The sequence below is a fragment of the Equus przewalskii genome, chromosome 20 (genome assembly GCF_037783145.1).
Source record: "Equus przewalskii isolate Varuska chromosome 20, EquPr2, whole genome shotgun sequence".
Classification (NCBI taxonomy): Eukaryota; Metazoa; Chordata; class Mammalia; order Perissodactyla; family Equidae; genus Equus; species Equus przewalskii.
Genome location: NC_091850.1, coordinates 26,887,402 through 26,900,883, shown reverse-complemented (window position 1 = coordinate 26,900,883; position 13,482 = coordinate 26,887,402). Strand labels below are relative to the sequence as shown.

Genomic DNA, 13,482 nt, shown 5'->3' with positions numbered 1-13,482 from the left:
TGCTTAGTAAATATTTTCTCACAATCTATGGCTTCTCTTTTCTTTTTCTTAACAGTATCTTTTGAAAAGAAGTTCTTAATTTTGATGAAGTCAAATTTATCAATTTTTTCCTTTATAGAGTGTGGTTTTGGTATTGTATCTAGGAAATCTTTGCCTAACCCAAGGCTGTAAAGACTTTCTCCTATATTTTCATCTAGAAGTGTCATCATTTTGGGTTTTCATTTAGGTTTCTAATCCATTTTGAGATAATTTTGGTGTGTGGTATGAAGTATGGATTATAATAGTTCAGTTTTTTGTGCATATGAATGTCCAATTGTTCCAGTACCATTCAATGAAAAAACTATCTTTTCTCTAACAAATTGCCTTTGTACCTTTGTCAAAAATCAGTTGTCCATATATATGAGGATCTATTTTGAACCATCCAGTGTGTTTTATTGATTTATTTGTCTACCTTTACACTAACACCGCACTATCTTGATTACTTTTGTAACTTTTGTAACTTTTTATCTTGTAACTTTTCAATAAGTCTTGAAAGTGGTTGGTAGGTCTCCAACTTTGTTCTTTTTTGAAGCTATTTTGGGTTGGGGTTTAGTTTTAATTTGCTCTTCTCTCTCCAGTTTCTCAAGGTGGAAGCAGAGGTCATTGATTTGATACCTTTCTTCTTTTCCAATACAGGTATATTTGTACTATTAAAATTCCCCTAAGTACTGCTTCTCACACATTCTGATATGCTATTTTTATATTTTTATTCACTTCAAAATACTTTCTAATGCTTTTGATTTCTTCTTTGTCCCATGTGTTATTTATATGTATGTTATATAGTTTTCAAATATTTGAGAGGATTTCCAAAGGAATTTTGTTACTGATATTTAATTTAAAGTTAAACTAATTTAATTTAATTCTCTTATGGTTATAGAATACACAATTTGCTGATATTTGTTTTATGGCCCAGAATATAGTCAACCTCAGTAAATGATCTACGTGCACTTGAAAAAAATGTGTCTTCTTTAGTCATATGGTGAAGTGTTCTATAAATGTCAATTAGGTCAATGTGATTGATAGTGTTGTTCTTGTCTTCTTGAAGTCTCCTGTCTACTTGTTCTGTCAATTATTGGGAGAGAGAAACTGAAATCTCTGGTTAATTGTTTATTTATCTATTTCTCCTTGCACTTCTATCAGTTTTTCATGTATTTTGATGCTCTCTCATTAGGTGCATAAAAGTTTAGGATTGTTATGCCTTCTTGGTGAATCGACCTCTTTATGTTTATGAAATGACCCTCCTTGTCCCAGGAGATATTCTTTGCTCTAAATACACTTTGTCAGATATTAATTAGTTGCTCCAGTTTCCTTTTGATTCCTTGATTACTGTTAGCATGGTGTATCTTTTTCCATTCTTTTACTTTTAACCAATTCATGTTTTTCTTTAAGAGGAATTTCTAGTAGGCAACATATAGTTGAATTTTTTATGCACAATCTCTGCCTTTTTATTGGGACATTTAGACCATTTATATTTTATATGATTCTCTGTGGATCTCTCTCTCTTTTTCCTTGTGTTCTGTCCTGAGCACTCCAGCTGCCTTGATCTTCTCCATCTCTCAGGTCTATCTCCTCACCTCAGGTCTTTCTCTGTGTTTCCCTTCCCTGAACTGTGGCCTGTAAATTATCTCAAAGCAGTGAGTTGGGACAATTACAGGACTCACTTTCCTGTCTCACATAGGTCATTACGTTTTGTTACCTGATATTCAGTGTCTTGAACATCATTGTTTCATACACTTTCTAGGTCTTTGGTTGTTTCAAGAGGGAGGGTAATTCTGGTCCTTGGTACTCCATCTTGGCTGGAAGCAGAAATCTGGTCTCCAGGCCAAACATTTTGAGTGGACATCAGACCTTGCTGAAGTGGCATGCCAATGTTTATTCTTTCTTTACTTTATGATGGATAAGGATAAAGGAGAAACCCTGGAGTGTATGAAGGCAGGTTAGGGGAGAAGAAAAGGAAGGATTCATTTTTTCTCCAAGTTTAGAAGCTGTTTTTCACAACCCCACCCACATGTTACTCTCTAAAACTCATCTCTCATGCTGTCATTGGATTTCTGTCATCGACTATCCACCCATGGTTTTGACGCCCAAAGATGTTCAAATGTTTTGCTTAGAACCTGGTGCTAAGTTGAGGCTACACTCTGGCTACACGTGTCTTAGAAGATAATCTTTCTTGGTTCACATCTATGAGGTTAGATTAAAAAGCCGGTTCATTGCTAATAGTTACCCCAAACCATTTAGTGCTGTTCACCAACGGCCATTAATATGCCAGTGGCATCTCTGTATAAATCCTATCTTCTGCCTGGGAAAAGAATACTGATTAGTTTGGCTACATCAGAATCCAATTAGCTTTCCCTCTCCTCATGTGTAAATGTAATTTTGTTAATGTGAATTTTAACAGTGATTTATGGTCACAGCATCCCTTCACCTTCTCATGTGACTAGGTAGCTTCTTTTTGAGGTCAAAGTGTAGCAAGAGCCGCCTTGTTCATAATTCTCATTCTTTTCCATTTCCTGTTGTAACATTTTTAATCTTCTACTTTTAATCATACTTAACTGCACCCCATTCTCAGGCTGACTCTTAATATCAGACTCTACAAAGCACACGTTTCCTGGAAAGGCTGTTCCTCATTAGCTGGGAAGGACAGGAAATGTTCATGTCAGTGATCTGAGAACCATCATCTTCTACGGCCAGAGGAAGAGAGTTCACACCACATTATATAATCCAGAGGGTTCATCAAACCTTCAGTCAGGGCAAGGGGACAGTATCAGCTAAAAAGCAGCATAGACATTTCTGAAGGAGGGAAAAGAGGCTTGATAAGCACGTCTGATTAAATATTTTCTCTGCCCTGGAATTCATTATGAACCCTGACATTTGTCTTAGTAATACATCGACTTCCACAATCCACACAGATAAGTACCAAATAATTACCAGAAAAATAACGCTGCAGTGTGGGAAATGGTACCCTCCCAGGCTGAAGGCGCCAATGTGCATTCCCAAACCTCTACTGGAGAACCACTAAAGCATGACGGAGAAACAGATGTGACAGCCTTGAGGCGAAAGGAAGTTTCTAGGAGCTCCAAGAATTTGAGGCAGTCAAGATTGTTGTGGTTAAGAGGACGAGTTCAAGGATGTGACTCTCTGGGTTCAAACCTCAATTCTACTACTTTCTAGTTGTGTAAACTTGGGCAAATTACTCAACCTCTCTGTGCCTCGATTTTTCCTCTGTAAGACGGAGACATCATAGTATCCGCTTCATAGGATTGTCCTTGATAATTCAATTAAAATAAGTTAATATATAGAAACACTTAGACCAGTGCCTGACATATACCAGTGTTAGCTCCTATTATTTTTTCTTAGTAATTAAAATATGCTTGACATATAGCATTGTGTAAATTTAAGGTGTACAATGTGTTGATTTGATTCATTTATATATTGTAATATGATTGTTATTGAGCAATCATATTACAATTAACTATTGTTAGCACCCCTATCATGTTGCATAATTACCATTTCGTTTTTTGTGGTAGGAATAATTAAGATCTAGTCTCTTAGTAAGTTTGCTGATTATAATACAACGTTATTATAACCATTATACTGTGCCTTAGATCTCCAAGACTTGTTACTAGTTAGATGTTTGTGCCCTTAAAAACATCTCTCTGATTCCCCCTCCCCCAGTCCCTGGTAACTACCATTTTACTCTGTTTTTGCAAGTTTGACTTTTTTAGATTCCACGTATAAGTGATATCATGCAGTATTTGTTGTTCTCTGTCTGGCTTATCTCACTTAGCATAGTGTCCTCAAAGTTACTGAAAGATTTAACCAAGGAGTACTTCCGTGCTGTTCAATATGGTAGCCACTAGACACATGTAGCTTTTAAGCACTTCAAGGGGGCCTAATGTAACACAGTAATTGAATTTTAAATTTTGTTTAATTTTAATTCTAACTAATACTTGATTCAGCCATTGGAATAATTTTAAGTATGTTTGGAACGTCTTGGATATGTGAATTTATTCTTTCAAGTGTAAATTTTATGAAGTCTAAATATACATCAAGTATTTTTAATAAAAATTTGGTGTCCAGATTTTCAAGATAAAGTATAAGAAAAAAAGACTGCAGAATACCTGATATTTTTAAAATATTGATTGCGTGTTGAAATGATAATATTTTGGATATACTGGGTTCAATAAAATATATTAAAACTATTTTCCCTGTTCCTTTTCACTTTTTGAGTATGGCTATGAGAACGTTTTAAATTGTGTATGTGGCTCACATCACATTGAATGGCGCTGGGCTAGATTATGAGGGAGCTTATTTGCTCTCCTAAAATGTTTGGACTTTATCCTAAGAGCAATGGGAAAAAACAGGGTTGAACTTACATGTTACATATTTATATATCAGAAAATTTACCCTGGCAGTTGTGTGGGAAATAGACTTGAGGGAACTAAGACAAGAGCTATGAGATCAATTAGTTGAAGAAATGTAGGGGAGAGAAAACTCTGCTCTTCATTGTGAATGGTAGTGTGGATGAAGGAAGTGGACATATTGAAGAGGCAGACTCTCTCAGAAAGACCGGGTGAGGGAGTCCTGGAGGGAACTCCAGGGTAGGTGGCTTGTGGAACTGGATTCAACTAGGACAGAGCCTAGAGGACAAGGAGTAGAATGTAATTTAAGTGTCAGACTTAAGTTACTTTCACAAAACCAACCCCTGATTCCTTCAGCTCAGTTAATCAGATTTGCACAGCCAAAATATTGCTTTTAAGAACTACCGGCTCTCCTATTCTTTCCCAAATCTGCTCCTAAGTTAAGAAGCAGAAAATTAAGTCCTGAAACTCTCTCCTAACTCTTCTTTTGAAAAATGACAACAACCAACAAACCAGATATCTTCCAGTATCATCACTACCATTTGGTGAACATGGTTAATAGTCCTCGCTTTGTACTCAAAGAACTTCCAGAATGCAAAGGGAAAATTTTGAAAATGAAAATGAAAGAGAAGGCTGTTTGGAGACGTTCCTCCCTCAGGGAAGTAACACAGCTCTGTGGAAAGAACGCAGGCTTGGAAACCAGACACAACTGGATCCTAGTTCTGCCATTTGCCGGTTCTTAGTCCTGGCACATGAAAGACTAACAATCAATATTTGTTGAACAGATGAAGTTTACTGAACTCCTTTGAGCCTCAGTTTCTTTTTTGTTTTTTGAGGAAGATTAGCCCTGAGCTAACTACTGCCAGTCCTCCTCTTTTTGCTGAGGAAGCCTGGCCCTGAGCTACCATCCGTGCCCATCTTCCTCTACTTTATATGTGGGATGCCTACCACAGCATGGCGTGCCAAGCGGTGCCATGTCCGCACCCGGGATCCGAACTGGTGAACCCCGGGCCGCCGAAGCAGAACGTGCAAACTTAACCGCTGCGCCACCGGGCCAGCCCCGAGCCTCAGTTTCTTGATCTGTATAAATGAGGCAATTATTTTCGCTGTGAAGAGTTGTTTTGCAGATGATCTCGTACATAAAGTGTCTGACATTTAATTAATACTCATTAAATGATAGCATCTTGGGATAAAATTAAACACAGGGCAAAACTATTTGTGGCGCATTTCAAATGCTACACATGGCCCTCTTTGCCTTCAGACTACCATTTTGTATATTTCCAGTGCAATATACATCTCCTAAATCTTGAGGTGATTCTAAACCCCAAACTTTTGTTGTGAGCATCAACCTGCAGCCTTCTCTCCAGTAAGTCTCTAAGTAGGGCTGTCTGACCACTAACAACACTGCCTTTGTAAATTGTCCTCTTTTCTTTGTCCTTCTTCCGTGTCCTTTGTGCCCTCTGGGGAAGAAATCTTAGAAACTCAAATTGTGAAAAAGGGGACAGGTGGGATCTGAGCCAGAGCAAAGGTCTTGGATTACCCGAGTGCTGATTATCTAAGGTTGGCTGTTCTTGAAATGGCAGCCGACACTAGTGAATATTAGCTGAAAAGATCACTGTCTGACCTGCCCTCCTTTCCATGCTGAGTGCGGAGCTGCAGTCTCTAAGTTTAGTTTCTCATCAGAGCTTAAACAAATATTTATGTATAAAGTACGAAAAGCAGGCCAATTACTCTTCTCTGTCTTCTAAGAACAATGCAACTCTTCTTCTCAAACATTTTGCAAGGAACGAACACACTCTCACCCACTGGGCTGAAAAGAGCCATAAGAAGTATGAGGCAGGCTATGTGGTGGTACTGATGAAATGGCCAAGAAAAGGAAACCTTGTCCAGATGAGGACACTGGCATGATAACGCTCCCAGAGAAACAAGGTCCTGAACCTTTCATCCATCAAACCAGTGTTTGCAAAGTGGCTCCACTGTATCCTCCTATGTCTGATCCCACTGGAAGATATGATCCTGGTCTCAAGGACCTCATTTATAAAGACCAACAAAACACATACTTAAAATAAATACAAATCGCCTAAGCACTTAATGGGTGATATTGACTACAAGTGAAAGAAGAATTTCCAGAAAGGGGAATCAGTGTGGGCTGATAGCATGGAAAAGGTCTACATGAAGATAGAGGTCAAGCTAGGCTGTAAAGGATGGGTAAGAGTTCAGTAAAAGAAGGAATGAAGGAAGGATATTGGAAAATGCTGGTGTGTGTGTTGGGGGGAGAGGTAGATTCATAGATAAGGAAGTGCCGATAAGTCAGTTACGTGCTATCCATTCAAAATCTTCAACCTCACGCAATATTTCACTCAATCCTCTGCTCAATTTCCCTTCTCTCTCAAGCCGCCTCTCACAACTCTCTCCTGTTAACTTTATATTCCCACTTTTCTTGTATCTTGTATCCACCATCCTTACTAATAGATGGACTTAAAATCATTTCTAATGTTTCACATATGGAAGTCTTAGCTTCCAAACAAAAGCAAGAGACCCTGGTGAGTTCCCAGCACAAGCCTGGATGCATGCTTAGGAAATCCTACCCAGTGGCTGAAATGGAACTGATTTCCCTCCATTGTAAGCCTCTGAGAGGACCACAGAGTTTCATGACTGCCATTCTGGCATATTTTTTTTTAATTGGCATCATATTGGCTTATAACATTGTACAAATTTCAGGTGTACATTATTATATTTCAGTTTCTGTGTAGACTGCATCATGTTTACCTCCAATAGTCTAGTTTTTATCTGTCATCATATATATGTGCCCCTTTACCCCTTGCCCTCCCCCCACCCACTTCTTCTCTGGGAACCACTAATCTGTTCTCTTTATCCATGTCTTTGTTTGTTTATCTTCCACATATGAATGAAATCATTCAGTATTTGTCTCTCTCTGTTTGACTTATTTTGCTAGCGTAATACCTTCAAGGTCCATCCATCCATGTTTAATATCTATCCTTCTCCAACTCTTCCGAAAAATCGAAGAGGACAGGATGCTTCCTAACTCATTCCGGAGTTTTGAAGAGAAGATGTAAGGGACCAAAATGCTGGTAACAATTGCAGAAGAATCCTTGGGGGAGACTAAAGGCTCTGAAATTGTAGAGTACATTCAATAATTAACATTGAATTAAAATTTTATTTTATCTTTCTCTTTCTTTCTCTCCCTTTTTTTTTTTTTTGCAGGATTTTCCACAAATGAGTTCATTCACAAAGAGAAAAGCATGCTTTGGCTCCCACACCTTCAGAAAACAGAGGCCTTTGAAAACATTGGTCTGGATTGAGGCTCATGCCCCCTCCTCCTCACGCCATCCCTAAATTACTCCCTATAATTTGTTCAGCTTGATTCTACCCTGAGTGTCCAGACGGTTGGGACCCACAGCCCCTTTGGGCCATGAAGGGAAGGCCTCTTTCCTCTCCCTTCCTCTCGGAGGCTCTGAGGCGGCTGGCCCTCTGCCTGGTTATGCCAGAAAGTGGCATGACCACCAGGGCGACCGTGGTCAGCAAAGGAAAAAAATCTAGGGTATTCACAGCTATGGTTTGAGAAATGCTGGCGACTGAGGGTTGGCTGGGTAATGGAGCAAGAATAGCAGCAGAAATGCACTCTTTGACTCTGCTTCTCTCCTGAACAGGCCCTAAAAGAACCGTAGAAAGGATCCCAATGTTCATGGCTGGGCTTGGCACAATCTTAATGGTGCAGTGTGGGCTACTGCGGGCCCAGTCAGAGGATTCCTTTGGGATCTTTCTCAGGGTAACACAGGGATTCTCAAGGCTCCTCCCACTTCTAAGTAGCACTGTTTTTTTTTAGAGGAAGATTAACCCTGAGCTAACATCCACCATCAATCCTCCTCTTTTTGCTGAGGAAGATTGGCCCTGAGCTAACATCTGTGCCCATATTATATGTGTGACAGCTGCCACAGCATGGCTTGCTAAGTGGTGTGTAGGTCCACGCCTGGGATCTGAACCGACAAACCCCGGGCTGCTCAGGGGAGCGTGCAGAACTTAACTGCTACACCACTGGGCCTGACCAAGTAGCAATTTTTTGACCATAAGAAAGACCCCCTGGAGCCCAGGATCTTCCAGTCCAGTTCAAAATTCCAGACGTCTCTTCCATTGGAGACAATGTGGCAGCGCTGTTCCCATTATTTCAGTGCTCCTGTCACACCACTTGTGCTGGTGAGACCCTATGATCTGCATCACCAAGTTGAGCAAGGAATCTACTCACACTAGTTGGATTTCCTCTTTCAAGTGCTCCCCTCACAGTGGAACAGAAGTAGGGTGTGCTTCTGTCATGGTATGTGTGTCCGGCCTCTGGATAACTAAACTTCTACCATCCTAACTCATCGTCTGATGTAGGCCCCAAAGATGTAGGAAACAGAGATAGGAGGTTCCCCTTTCTGTTCCATCTTTTCTTTAGAACAAATGGGCCTAACATGGGCAAAACTATCTGTAGCAAAAGATTGCACACTGAAATTAGGGTCATGTGCTCTATGCTCCCTAGTTATTTTGATTCATTTAAGAGAATCCAAAAGAGCATAAGAGGCCCTCAGGACAGCAAATTAAATGCGGCAGCTGAAATTGGCATCTTTGGGAGCAGTTCAAGCAGGCTGGCACCCACTAGACAAAGCATTTAAAAAGGGTTGAGGCTGCTCTAACCAAACTGAAGAACACTTGGGGAGGGCAGCATAAAGGAAGCCAAGCCCTCACTTCTCAGGCCCAAGCTTGCATGCTATCTTCCAGCTAAAGAGAACAGGAGAGGGGCTTTCTCTTTAAAAGGGCATTCAATGTGGATGACCATTTTTTCTTCTTTAAAGACTGACATGTTTAAAGAAAATCCTTTGGCAGGCTGATTACAATCTTGCTTGTACCAGAGCAATAGAACTCTTGGCTATAAATATGCAAAGCATAATGAAAAGATTACGGCTCAGTGGCTTGGGTGCAAATTGGTCGGGTTGTTTACTGCATGAGGAATGCCTTCCCTCTGCCCTTCTCTCCCAGTGCAATCCCACACACAGAGGAGAATCTGTGAAGACAAGTGCCTTTCCGTGTCCCGTTTCTCTGCTTCCCAGAGCTTGCTTTGCTGTGGACCTGGCCCTGTGGAACTGAGGGTCCACATCTGGGCAGGACGGGCAAGGTGGAAGGGGGAAACTGAAGGAAATGGGCTCCCTGATCCAGGACTGGCCAACCTGTTGGGAGCCTCTTCTTGTCCTGCATAATTTTTGGCTCACACAGAGAGGATGGGTATTGGACTAACCGTGAATTTGAGTCTGCTTCAACAATCTCTGAGAGACAAGAAGAGGTAGTGTTGAACGTTCCCAGTATCCACTCCGGCCTGAATGTGCATCCTTAGGGTCAGGCTAAATCTACTCTAGAAGAAGGTAATTGAATGGGTGGTTAAATCCCAGTGTTGGAATTCTGACTCTGTTGTTTACAAGCCCTGGGTCCTTGGGCGAGTCACTCAGGATATTTCCCCACCCTGGCTTTCTCTGTCCTGTGAGGTCGAAATGAGCCAATGAAGATAAAGAATCATATCCGGGCCATGGGAGGTGCTTAGTCAATGGAGGCTCTCACTAGAGCGTTAGACACAAGAGTGACCAAGGATGGTAGAATGGCCATTCCCTGTGCTATCTGTCTGTCTGTGGCTTCCCAGGAACCTGAATTTACTTAAAATCTCTTTCCTGGCTTTTCTCTGCTAAAGCCTCTGGATTTAATCTCGAGCCATCAGCCTGGGCGTGCTACTACCTGCCTCCGTTCTTATGCCAAATCTTAGTGTTCACCACTCTGTCTTCATGCGAAGCTTAGTATTTTTAATCCTTCTCTTCTCCAGTCTCCTGCCTTGTCACTTTCCTCAAGAAAACAACACTGTGTACTGAAGGAGTGAAATGAGGCGAGAGGGTTTCCTCTTCCAATTCAGAGTTATGTTTTAAATCTTTGAATGCCAGATCCTGGGGATTTCCTAGTCTAGATTAATGAGACAATTTGCACACGGATGCCAGCTCATTTTTGTAAGAGCCAGGTCTAGAATTTAGTCTCCTAACCATGAAAGAAATAGAAAGAAATGATTTTATCAGGGCCCTGGCAGTAAACAGTGGCACATTCGAATTGGATAATATGAGGGCTTGATGAAAGGACTACTGACAAAGATGTGGGCAGAGTGTAAGGAAACCATAAGGGATAATGCAGTGGCCCAGAGCAAGTAACAACTGAAGATAGTCAGCACCCCTGAGCCAAAAGGGACCAGGCGAGTGGGCTGTTACCAGAACATGGATTCATAGAGCTGTGCAGAAGGGGCTGTTTGACAGGAGTTGTGATCTTCAGCGGGGGGATGCATCCAGCCTGTGGCAACCTCACAAGAAGACAGCAAGAGGAATAATTATCCCAGCCTCATTCTCCTACCTCCTTCATGTTTCCTGCCTGTGCTGAGCTCCCCACTGGCTGAATCCAACCAGAAGCTGGAGAACATGAGACCCATGTGGTAATCCCTACTGGTCAGCCTTCCCTACTGGGGCAGAGAGCCAGGTGGAGAAGGGGGAAGAGTGCATCAGGCAAAAAGAAGATCAGAAGTTTGGGGGAAAAAAATCAGTAATACACAGAAGGGTCACATTGATCTCAGTAAGTGTAAACTCTGCATACCTGTGAGCAAAGCTTCAACCTCTCAACCTACAGCTTGCTAATTCCTATTAATGTGTCTCTCTTTCTAGCAAGATAGAGGATTCCCATGGAACTGTTTCTTCTTTTAAAGAGGCCGAAAGTTGTTTAGAAATATAATATGAAACTTACAAATAATAAATAAACTAGAGTAATCACAATGAACAAAACACGGTATGGCAACAATATCAATAAGAATTGCAGTAAACAAAAAGTCTTACTATAATATTTTTCCATATGGCTCATCTCCCTCAGGAAAGCTGGGATGTATTAAGTACACCTACTCCTAACACCTTATTCTTTTAAATGCCCCATCCATGAAGGAGATAGACATGATGCTCCCAGCCACTTAATGCTTACAAGGCATGCTCACAAGCAAGTCAATCAGACTCACTGACGCCAACATTTTTCTCCTTCTCCTTGCCTCCATCATTGTTTGTCCTGTGTCCCAAGCTTTAGAGACCATGTTATTCTAAGAAACTAGAATTACTAAATAATACACTAATTGATAAGATTTTAGGTCCAATAGTGCTTTCTATAATATCTTCTTTACTCACACATTTTTCCTTTCTTCCTACCTTGGAGCTTGAAATTTTTAGTTTTCCTGTCTATTGGGTTAACAATGAAAAACATGGACTTTTCTCTGGCCTATTTTTTTGCTGAGTTGATTGAAGATTAAAATTCCTGTATGGAAGCTTTCCTTGGGTTGGGGTCCCTGGAAACAGACTCTGAGACAGAGTTGCGTGCAGAAGGTTTACTGGGGGAGTATCTCAGGAGATTCTCCTGAAAGGACTGGAGAAGGGCAGGATTGAGGGAAGGCAGAAGCTGATCCACAATGCAGCTGCAACAGAAGTCTCAGCCAATCCAATGGGAGGCTCTGGAGCTGAGATGGCCCTTCAGAGATGTCCTAATAGGAGCAAATATGCCAACATTTTCATCATCACATCAGCCAGTCATTGGCCATTAACTGTCCCTGGGAGAGAGCACAACCTTAGATGAAGTGCTTCTCTATGGCAAAGGACAATTCCCAGTGAGCCATGTATCTACGACCTGTTAGCAGCTAATATCCCAGCAGCTGGGGCATGAATACATTGTTCCTGAAGGGGGGACTTTGACAAAACATCACAGCATCCACTACAAGCTCCTAAGATCCACTTGCATTTAATGGTAATTTTGCCCCATCTGGAAACTCCATGGTTCTGGTTAGTCTTGTTTCTTATGAAAACTTAGAAGAGCTAGTGAGATGAACTATAGCCCTACTGCTGCAGTTGACCTCACATTCATAATTGATGCTTGTTGTCCTTATCCTCCACCACTCATGGCTCAGCTAGCGTATCTACTAGTCTAGGTGGCTAGCCTGATAGGGGGATCTAGACCCTCTTTCCTGAGTTATCAAGTCCGTCTCAGGCTGTCGCTGCTGTTCCTGTCCATAAAACCACTAAATCCAGGAATGGGAGCACCAAAGGACCTCCAGTCAAGGCCCTGCAGGCAGGAAAGGCAAATCCATACCTGGAATGGGTGTCAATCCTAGTCAAGATAATCCTCTAGGATTGAAAAGATTCAAAGGAATTGATTTGCTACCAAATGACTGATTGGTCTCCTTGAGTGAAGGTGCCATATTGGAGACCCAGCATTACTCTTTGCTGCTGGCAAGTTGGATGGACACTCAGCAGTATCATTAGTTAAATCAGCTTTTTTGAGTATACTGTTGGGCCCATGCATAAACTTTCACCTCTACCATTGTGGCTGCTCTGTTCATGAATCCATTGTAGAAGCACTAGGTTGAAGAGGACAGAGGCTAGCTGACATCTACTAGCTGAATCATTTGGTTATTTAATGCCTCTTCTACTATCTGGTGGTACCCATACCCATAGGCCCTTCCATGTGCCTCTTCCCCAGACATCCTTTTACCCAATCTTTTGGTTGTTATCTTCCTAGGCCCTGGCAAACAGGCCAGGTCATCTGCCACATGCTTTGCTTCCAAGGACCATTCCAGGTACCAACTCTTTTAGGTTGAGTGCCCTGGAAACCAGACTCTGAGATATAGAGTTGTGTGTAGAAGGTTTATTTTGGGGTGCACTCAGAAGATTCATCTTTAAGAAACTAAGAGAAGCAGGATTGAGGAGAGGGGCAATTAAAGCAAGTGGGCTAGATCTTTTTATCCCTCTATCAGTTAGTCATTGGTCACAAGCTATCCTAGGTATGGGGCCATCATCTTGGATGAGACATATCTTCAGCTGACAGCAATTTCTAATGAGGGACATAACTATGTGTTTGCAAGAGACAATATGTTCTACTAGCTGGGAGATGGTCACGTCAGTCCTGAAGAAGTAATCTAGGCAGTGCACCATAGCATCCATTACAGTGTTAGACCATCAGTTTGTTCTAATTCAGG

The 13,482-nt window shown here is 41.4% G+C and overlaps 1 long non-coding RNA gene across 1 annotated transcript in view; it reads right to left on the bottom strand.

Moving 5' to 3' along the window:
- Window positions 1-13,482, bottom strand: part of LOC139077832 (uncharacterized) — a 216,045-nt gene that overhangs the window by 34,751 nt on the left and 167,812 nt on the right. The window lies entirely within an intron of this gene.